The sequence below is a fragment of the Grampus griseus genome (genome assembly GCF_964374135.1).
Source record: "Grampus griseus genome assembly, chromosome: 13".
Classification (NCBI taxonomy): domain Eukaryota; kingdom Metazoa; phylum Chordata; class Mammalia; order Artiodactyla; family Delphinidae; genus Grampus; species Grampus griseus.
The window spans coordinates 40630636-40641134 of record NC_139007.1 but is presented as its reverse complement, the minus strand read 5'-3'; the positions used below and the strand labels follow the sequence as shown (position 1 = coordinate 40641134).

Here is a 10499-nt window from a genome sequence, read left to right as displayed (position 1 = left end):
CTGCATAGGAGTTCAGAGTTAGGAAGCCCTCATGCCCACAGATGTAAGCCATATTCTCTAATATCCGCTTTTAATATTAATAAAGAGGATAACTTGGTTCTTCACATACCTACCCTGTCTTATCTCTCAATTAGTTCAGATCGCAGGTGGGGAAGAGAGATAATGCTTACTGGGTTCCCTCAGACACAAACATGTGTGTGATCGATATTATTAAACAACATATTAAAATGAACTGACATTATTTTTAATAATAATTCTAAAGTATTTTATATTTAAAATCAGCTCTTCATCACAGACCATAATAAAATCGTGAAATAATTTTTTAAATTTCTAAGGAGTGATAAGATAACATATTTCTATGAAAGGGATGGTCAAAAAATCTTAAGCAAAGCTAAGGGCTATTAGGATTCAGGAGCCCATTTCCTCTACACTTTAGTTTCCCAAACATCCCTAGAATCTGGGCCACTTATCAAATTTGTAGATTATCAGGTCTCTACCCTGGACATCCTGATTCATTGAGTCTTGACTGGGGCCCAGGAATCTGTTGCTAACAATGTCTTTGATATGCCTCACCATTTGGGGAACTGGAAAAACATTGTCTTCACCAGAAATGAAGAAAACATGTTTTATTATAGCTGTGCATGAAAATTTAGGATGAAATTTAGCTTTGTATTATGACATCCAATAAATAAATTTGGGCTTGGGGAATTCCCTGGCTGTCCAGTGGTTAGGACTCTGCACTCTCATTACCAGGGCTTGGGTTTGATCCCTGGTCAGGGAACTAAAATCCCCGCATGGCATGGCCAAAAAAAGGAAAAGAAATTTGGGCTTGTTTTCCTAATACTTCTAAATAGATTACTTAAGAGAAATATTACAAAATTAAGCACAATATAAAATAAAGAAAAAATTATCAAGATTTCTGGCTCACATAATTTGCACACAAAATGATAGGTACAGTAGCATTTGAATTCAAATCCCAGCACTGCCACTTTCCAGGTAAGTGACCTCATGCGAGTTACTTAAGCTCTGTATTCCTCAGCTTCCTCATCAGCAAAATGGAGATTGTGTTAGTAGTAACTTCCTACAGAGTCGTTTTGAAGATTAAATGAAATAATTAAAGTCTTCACAGTACATAAAATGAATAATTATTTGTTATGCATCTTATTAAACCTTGTTTTAATTAATTGAAATAGTTAATACACGTAAAGCCCTTAGAAGGGTGCCTGCACATAGTAAGTTATTATTACATAAAGTAATATTGAGATAATAATGACCTTTATTTCTATGATGATTTATGTTTTAAATCCATCTTCATATAAATATCCTTTCATTTGTTCCTTCCATTAATCCTGTGAGGTAGGTGTTATTAGCCCTTTTTTTTTTTTTTTTTTGCGGTACACGGGCCTCTCACTGGTGTGGCCTCTCCCGTTGCGGAGCACAGGCTCCGGACGTGCAGGATCAGCGGCCATGGCTCACTGGCCCAGCCGCTCCGGCATGTGGGATCTTCCCGGACCGGGGCACGAACCCGTGTCCCCTGCATCGGCAGGCGGACTCTCAACCACTGCGCCACCAGGGAAGCCCCAGCCCTTTTTTATTAAGGAGGAAATTGAGGCTTAGAGAGGTGAAAAATTTACTCAAAACTTCACAGTGGGGAAGTTTTCCCTGGTGGTCCAGTGGTTAAGACTCTGCTCTCCCAATGCAGGGGGCATTGGTTTGATCCCTGGTCAGAGAAATAAAATCCCGTGGCCAAAAAAAAAAAAAGACACTTCACAATGTATTAGTTGAGCCCTAATTAGAAGGCTGAATTTGCAGGATTTCATGAGGTGGATCTGTTTGTCATATGAGGGCCAGGGCACAGGGAATATTTCATAACTGTTTGCAGGATACATCCTTTGTCAGATCTGTAACAGTTCCAAATCCAAATCAAAAATAAATCAAGTACAGGGCTTTTGTATCTAGTTTCTGAGGTATCTAGTTTTTGATTTGATTGATAGTCCAATAAGGGGGTAGAATATTGAAATCTGTTTCAGCTTAGAAAATTTAGGATGTAGAATCCTTGTAGTGATGACACTGAAACAGGAGGGAAGGGGGCAGGGTACAACCTTTAAAAGAATGACATAGCCATAGGACATGACAAAAACTGGTTAGAACTAGGTCCAAGATGGCGGAATACTCGACTTCCAGTGCACCCTGAACCTCATCATATGCTCATTATAATACATTAGCATGCTCAATGACACACCCGCCAGCGCCATGACAGTTCCGAGGCTAACCATAAAAGGCCAAAAAGTGGGTGGTGGCCCAATTCCTGGAGATATCTGCCCCTTCCCACCAATAGTTGGAATAATCCTCCCACTCATTAGCCTATGAAATTACCCAGCCCATAAAAACTAACCACGCCATATTTCGGGGCTTCTCTCCTTCTGAGATGGCCCAAACTCTGTGAAGTGTGTTTCTCTCTAAATAAATCCAACTTCTTACCTATCACTTTGTCTCTCACTGAATTCTCTCTGCGACAAGACATCAAGAACCTGAGCTTCATTAATTCCTGAGACCAGGTGTGTGATCTCAATTAAAAGACCAGGTTCAAGTCCCTATCTGAGTTGCAGGGTTTCAACACTCCTTGCATTCTTTCCTGCATTCCTGGTAGTAATGTGATTTATTCCTACTCTCAGTCCTTAAAAAGTATGTCTTTATATTCACATACAATATAAAAAAAGAATAAACATATTTACATACACATTAAAAGAAAAAGATTTGGAAGATGCACACCAGTTAACAGTGGTTACTTCTGGGGAATGAAATCACCAGTCTGGGTACTAATTTTTTATATTATATACCTTTTTACTAGATAAATGGTTTTACAATGATCATATGTTTCTTCTGCATTTCAAACACTACTTTGAATATTTGAAAAATCAATCACAAATAGAACTTAAACCAGGATATCTTCTTTTCAAATAATCACTGCTCAGTCTAGGTTTCAGTCAACTAATCAAGCAAGCTGTTAGTTGCTCATCAAGCAAACTAATCTCAGCTGCTCCAGTTTGAATGTTGAATTCAGACTCACAAGTCAGAACCTTTAGATTGATAAATTTTGCCCAACTTGGTGTTATGTTCCATCTTCCTTGCTCTAAAACTCTTAGAATCCATTCTCACAAGTTTCCCAGTTTCCTATTAACACACATTTGCATATCTCTTCGGAACAGTGCGCTTTCCCCCTTAGGGCATCCTGGGAGCTAACTGGCTTCTGGAGGCAGAAAGGAAGGTGGGGGTGGGTCTTCAGGAGATTAGGCATCCCCTAGAGCAGGGGGCCCCAACCCACGGGCCACAGACCCGTAGCAGTCCTTGGCCTGCTAGGAACTGGGCTGCACAGTAGGAGGTGAGTGGTGGGAAAGCTATGGAAGCTTCATCTGTATTTACAGCTGCTCCCATAGCTCTCATTACCTTCTGAGCTGTGCCTCCTGTTAGCATTATGGTGAGTTGTATAATTATTTCATTATATATTACAATGTAATGATAGTAGAAATAAAGTGCTCAATAAATGTAATGCACTTGAATCATCCTGAAACCACCCCCACCCCCACCCCGTCCATGGAAAAACTGTCTTCCATGAAACCAGTCCCTGGTGCCAAAAAGGTTGGGGACTGCTGCCCTAGAGCAAGATTACTGCTTTAAGGCAAGGTTTGATAGATCCTTAAACTCAGGTAGGCAAGGAGGTTCTATCTTCACCAGCAAGGCAGGTGCAGGGAAATTTGAAGGTACAAGATTCCCAGTTTTGTCTGAGTCCATCCAAATATCCCTAACTCAAGTCTCAAGAATTTCCCTCCTTCCCAACTAATATCCTAATCTTAACAGAAAAGACTTGGTGAGGTTGTGTATTCTGTTGTAATTCTATCTGCAAAATTAAATTTGGGGCCTTGTCTGCCAGGCAGTTGCGAGATCAATTCTTTTAAGGTTATCATAGAATTTCTCTGGTTCTCTACCTATTCCTTCAGCTCAGAGCTCAACACCCTGACATTTTCATGTTCTTACTGAATATTCTTTTTTATTTTTGGCTGTGTTGGGTCTTCGTTGCTGCACGTGGGCTTTCTTTAGTTGCGGCGAGCAGGGCCTACTCTTCATTGCGGTGCTTGGGCTTCTTATTGCGGTGGCTTCTCTGGTTGCAAAACACAGGCTCTAGGCACATCGGCTTCAGTGGTTGCAGCACGAGGGCTCAGTAGTTGTGGCACAGGGCTTAGTTGCCCTGCGGCATGTGGGATCTTCCTGGACCAGGGATCGAACCCATGTCCCCTGCATTCTTAACCACTGCGCCACCAGGAAAGTCCTGAATATTCTTTTATTCTCCAGTACAACTAAAAGAAATCTCACCTTGTGGTCATCTTTATTACTATACTAGACTAGCCCATACTTGAATTCTCAAAGCCTTGTTTTTTTGGACACTTCCTCCCAAACAGATTACATTTTAAGGAATCATGTTGTTGTCCCATCCTGTAATGCTTAGTTTTATGTGTTAATTTGGCTAGGTTATAGCACCTAGTTATTCAATCAAACACTAACCCAGATGTTGCTATTAGGAATTTTGTAGGTGGGATGGGATTAATTTCTGTTGTCTTTGACTTTAAGGAGATTATCCTCTATTATTGTTATTAATTAGATGATTATTCTCATCCAGTCAGTTCAATGGCCTTAAGAAAACACCCAAGGAAGACATTGCATCTAATGGGCAGTAGCTTCAGTTTCTGCCTGAGTTCCTAGCTTGAGGGCCTGCCCTCAAGACTTCAGTCTTGCCTAGCCAGCCCCCAAGATTGCTTAAGGTAACAGTTCTTGCAATATACATATATATATATATATATGTGTGTGTATGAGAGAAACAGTACATGTATGTATATGTTATATATATGATGGGTTCTGTTTGTATGGTAGAACCCTGACTGATACACATGTCATGGATTCAGGGCCAGCTACATAATTTGCCTGGCCCAGTACAAAATGAAAACATGAGAACCCTTGTTCAAAAAGCAGGAAACAAGTGCTATCAAAGGTACTAAAATATAAAACATTTTCCTTTAAAAATTTTTTATTATTTATAAAACATACAGAGGTGAGTCACAACATAAAATTACTAAAAACTGATTTTTGTGTCATAATGTTTAATAAATAATACTTTATTAATGTGATATCTTGATTGATCATAAGATTTTTCTGGCTTGCTTGTCTGCAAATTCATTATAATAGGCCATCATGATACTTTTAGCAACTTCATTTTCAATTAGTGTAATTGAAAGCTACACCAGGTGGTCTTGGTAAATGCCAGATGGCAAATAATTTTTGATAATTTTAAAATTTGAAAAGGACTTTTCTGCTGATGCAACTGTTACTGGAGCTATTAAGAGTATTTTATAGAAAAAAAGGCATTATACAGACTATGATAATATTGGGCTAAGTTTCTGATAAATTATTTTGAAATATATCTTTTAATTTGTATAGATCTAATAATTCAGATGGAATAATTTTTCTAAAAAGACAACTCTGCATATACATCAGTTTCATTTAAGTCTGAATTTCATTGTAAATGAAAATTTAATGTTTCCTCTGACATTTCCTGTAATTGTAACAGTCATATAAGAAATTGAAAGTGGTTTTCTGATTTGTATAAATTCAAGATGGCTGTCTATGCATTCTTCAATTAAAAGGAAAAATTAATTTAAAATTGTCATCATTCTTAATAATTTGTTCACCTGAAGCTTTGTATGAAAACAGTATTCTTTTCTGTTAAATGTGACAATGTTTAAATTCAGTTTTTATTTGTAAACTCTTGGAATTGTTAAAAAACCAAAATACAACTAAGTAAATTTAAAGGTCTAACTGACTTTATTCAATGATTCATGAATTGGACTGCATTCCATCTAGCAAATAGAAAGGAGCTCCCTCTGAAGAGCTGTACAAAATGAAAGGCTTTTATAGGAAGAAGGGGGTGCCACCTCTGTTTTCTGTGCTGCTGCTACCACCATCACCAATACCAGTCTGGACCCAGACCCTGCCCCAGCTATAGGCAAGTGTGCTGGGCTGTCAGACCAATTGCTGAACACCCAGGCTTGTCTGCTATGCCCACAGGTCTGAACATGTGTCTGCATGTGCTGCCTCCTTTCTCCCCAAGTGTATCTCCCTTACCCAAAGGACTACTTTATTGTCCCGTTGAACTTCACTTACAAAACACAAGTTCAAAGATAAAATTAAGTATGAGGCCTTTCTGAGAGTGAGGCCCAGAGGCCCATGAAGCAGCCCTGCATGTTTTACTAGTGTTCCAATTTCACTTCATTTATGCTATGCTAGGTAAACAATCCAATCCCCAAATTCTCTTCTTGAGAGTCTGTTTACTGAAAAATGAATATATGGTCAGTGTTTATGAAGACTGGGTCTTGTAGGAAATAGATGTCAAGAAGGAATTAGGAGCACAATAGATTTATTGAGGGTAATGTCTGTGAAAGATAAAAGGAGGGGGAACAGGAGTAGACAGGGAAAACCTTCAGACCCAGTGATTCCTTTAGAAATAAAGTAGCCTTAATCTAGATATTATAAAAATATTAAACTAAAAAATTTTAAAAAACCCTTAATTAAAGAAAATTAAAATAAGGTTTTCTAATCTTTTAATTTCAAAAGAACTTTCAGGCATAAACAGTCATGTTTCAATGTAAATTTATAAAATTCATTTCAGAACTTCTCATAAAAGTTTAAAAAACATTTTAAGTTCAAATATAAAAGCAGATAGATAACTTATGAATTAAAAAAATACCTCTGCAAGAATATACAATGGAGAAAAGACAGTCTCTTCAGCAAGTAGTATTGGGAAAGCTGGACAGCTGATGTAAATCAAAGAAGTTAAAACACACCCTCACACCATACACAAAAATAAACTCAAAATGGCTTAAAGACTTAAGTATGAGACATGACACCATAAATCTCCTAGAAGAGAACATAGGCAAAACATTCTCTGACATGAATTGTACCAATGTTTTCTTAGGTTAGTCTGCCAAGGCAACAGAAATGAAAGCAAAAATAAACAAAATGGGACCTAATCAAACTTATAGGCTTTTGCACAGCAAAGGAAACCATAAACAAAAATGAAAAGATAACCTTCAGACTGGGAGAAAATATTTGCAAATGATGCAGCTGACAAGGGTTTAATTTCCAAAATATACAAACAGATCATACAACTCAATAACAACAACAAAAAAAACCAACCCAATCAAAAAATGGGCAGAAGAACTAAAAAGACATTTGTCCAAAGAAGACATACAGATGGCCACAAGGCACATGAAAAGATGCTCAATATCACTAACAGAGAAATGCAAATCAGAACTACAATGAGGTACCACCTCACACTGGTCAGAATGGCCATCATTAAAAAGTCTACAAATAGGGCTTACCTGGTGGCACAGTGGTTGAGAGTCTGCCTGCCGATGCAGGGGACACGGGTTCGTGCCCCGGTCTGGGAAGATCCCACATGCCGCGGAGCGGCTGGGCCCGTGAGCCATGGCCGCTGAGCCTGCGCGTCCGGAGCCTGTTGCTCCGCAACGCGAGAGGCCACAACAGTGAAAGGTCCGCGTACCGCCAAAAAAAAAAAAAAAAAAAAGAAAAGTCTACAAGTAGAATATGCTGGACAGGGTGTGGAGAAAAGGGAACCCTCCTACACTGTTGGTGGGGATGTAAACTGGTGCAGCCACTATGGAAAATATTATGGAAGTTCCTTAAAAATCTGAAAACAGAGTTGCCATGTGATCGTGCAATCCTACCCCTGGGCATGTATCTGGAGAAAACTCTAACTCGAAAAGACACATGCACCCCAATGTTCATAGTAGCACTATTTGCAATAGCCAAGACATGGAAGCAATCTAAATGTCCATATTCAGATGAATGGATAAAGAAGATGTGGTATAGCTTCTTCGCTGTAAAAACACCAAATGGTGGATGACGGCAGTGCTGCGGGAGGACCCAGAGGCCCCGGGGCCCTGGAATGGGAGGCCCCAGTGTCTTCTGCAGAGGCTTTGGTAGCAGCGTCTGGGTCCGGGGTTTTGGCCCGGGTCTCGGTGGGGGCAGAGACGGCAGAGCTCACGGAGGCAAGGCTGAGGACAAGGAGCCACAAGGAGTGGCTCCCCAACACCAAGCTGGGCTGCCTGGTCAAGGACATGAAGATCAAGTCCCTGAAGATCTATCTCTTCTCTCTGTCCATCAAGGAATCTGAGATCATTGGTTTTTTTCTTGGGGGCATCCCTCAAGGACGAGGTTTTGAAGATTATGCCTGTGTAAAATCACACCCGTGCTGGCTAGTGGACCAGGTTCAAGGCATTTGTCGCCATTGGGAATTACAATGGACATGTTGGTTTGGGTGTCGAGCGCTGTAAGGAGGTAGCCACTGCCACCCATGAGGCCATCATTCTGGCCAAGCTCTCCATCGTCCATGTGTGGTGATGCTACTGAGGGAACAAGATCAGCCAAGCCCCATACCGTCCCTTGCAGGGTGACTGGCCACTGTGGCTCTGTGCTGGTGTGCCTCATCCCTGCTCCCAGGGGCACTGGCATCATCTCAGCCCCTGTGCCCAAGGAGCTACTGAAGATGGCCAGAATCAATGACTGCTACACCTCTCCCAGGAGCTGCACCACCACACTAGGCAACTTCACTAAGGCCACTTTTTTTTTAATTTTTAAAAAATTTATTTATTTAATTTATTTATCTTTGGCTGCATTGGGTCTTTGCTGCTGCGTGCGGGCCTTCTCTAGTTGCGGCGAGTGGGGGCCACCCTTCATTGTGGTGCACGGGCCTCTCATTGTGGTGGCTTCTCCTGCTGCGGAGCACAGGCCCCAGGTGCGAGGGCTCCAGCAGTTGTAGCATGTGGGCTCAGTAGTTGTGCCTCACGGGCTCTAGAGTACAGGCTCAGTAGTTGTGGCGCATGGGCCTAGTTGCTCCACAGCATGTGGGATCTTCCCAGACTAGGGCTCAAACCCGTGTCCCCTGCATTGGCAGGCAGATTCCCAACCACTGCACCACCAGGGAAGCCCCCAAGACCACTTTTGATGCCATTCCAAGACCTACAGTTATCTCACTCCTGATCTCTGGAAAGAGACGGTGTTCACCAAGTCTCCATGTCAGCGATTCACTGACCACCTTGTAGAGACCCACACCAGAGCTTCCCTGCAGAGGACCCAGGCTCCAGCTGGAGCCACCACATAGTTTTATATGAGAAAAATAAAGTGAATGAAGCTGGTTTAAAAAATAAATAAGATGTGAGATATATATACACAATGGAATACTACTCAGCCATATAAAAGTATGAAATAATGCCACTTGCAGCAACATGAATGGACCTAGAGATTGTCATACTAAGTGAAGTAAATCAGAAAGATAAATGCCATATGATATCACTTACATGTGGGATCTAAAATATTACACAAATGAAACTATTTACAAAACAGAAACAGACTCAAAGATATAGAAAATAAACTTACGGTTACCAAAGGAGAAAGGGAATGGAAGAGGGATAAATTAGGAGTTTGGAATTAATAGATACAAACTGCTATATATAAAGCAGATACAGACCTACTGTATAGCACAGGGAACTATATTCAATATCCTGTAATAAGCCATAATGGAAAAGAATATATATATATGTATAACTGAATTACTTTGCTGTAATGCAGAAATTAACACAACATTGTAAATCAACTATACTTCAACTTAAACATTGTCTCTGTATTTTGGAGACCTATCTTCAAAAGGCCATGTTAACAATAGAAAATTATTTTGTTATCAACAGGCCAAGTGATTGAAAGGTTTAGTAGGTAAGCACAGGTCATTTTAGATACATTTACTTTAAAAATCTATCAAATTCTCTCCTTTCTTTTTACCTCCTTTCTTCCCTCCCTCTCTCCTTCCTTTTTTTTTTTTTTTAAAATACTTACTTATATGGCTGCGCTGGGTCTCAGTTGCGGCACACGGGATCTTTTTTGCTACAGTGCTTGGGATCTAGTTCCCTGACTAGGGATCGAACCCAGGCCCCCTGCATTGGGAGCACAGAGTCTTAGCCACTGGAACACCAGGGAAGTGCCTCTCTCTTTCCTTTAAAGTGCTGAAATATATTATTGGACATGTACTAAGTACTAACACTTGCTGGGCTCTTTGGCAATTATGAATGCAATCCATAACTGTAACATACTTACAATTCATAATGGCAATTATGGTTGATTTATGCATCTCTTTAGCAAAAACTTCTTGAATTCCCACTTGGTATTAGGCAAAGTACAAGCTACCAGGAATTCCATAGTGAATAAAGTATGCTCCTCGCCATTCCCCAAAGTACTTGCAATCTAGTGGGAGATGCACACACTGGTCAACAATAGTTACTTCCCCTTCAGCCCTTGCACCCAGAGTAAGACAAGAAGAGCAAGCCTGAGCCCAACCTGCAGCCTGAAGCTTGATGCAGAGCTGAGGCAACCTAGAT

The 10499-nt window shown here is 40.4% G+C and overlaps 1 pseudogene across 1 annotated transcript; it reads left to right on the top strand.

The window, feature by feature from the left end:
- Window positions 1–7964: 7964 nt before the first annotated feature.
- LOC309831795 (small ribosomal subunit protein uS5-like) lies at window positions 7965–9244 on the top strand (annotated as a pseudogene). Its single transcript has 2 exons — window positions 7965–8686; window positions 9066–9244. The product of its transcript is annotated as a small ribosomal subunit protein uS5-like (transcript).
- Window positions 9245–10499: the final 1255 nt, after the last annotated feature.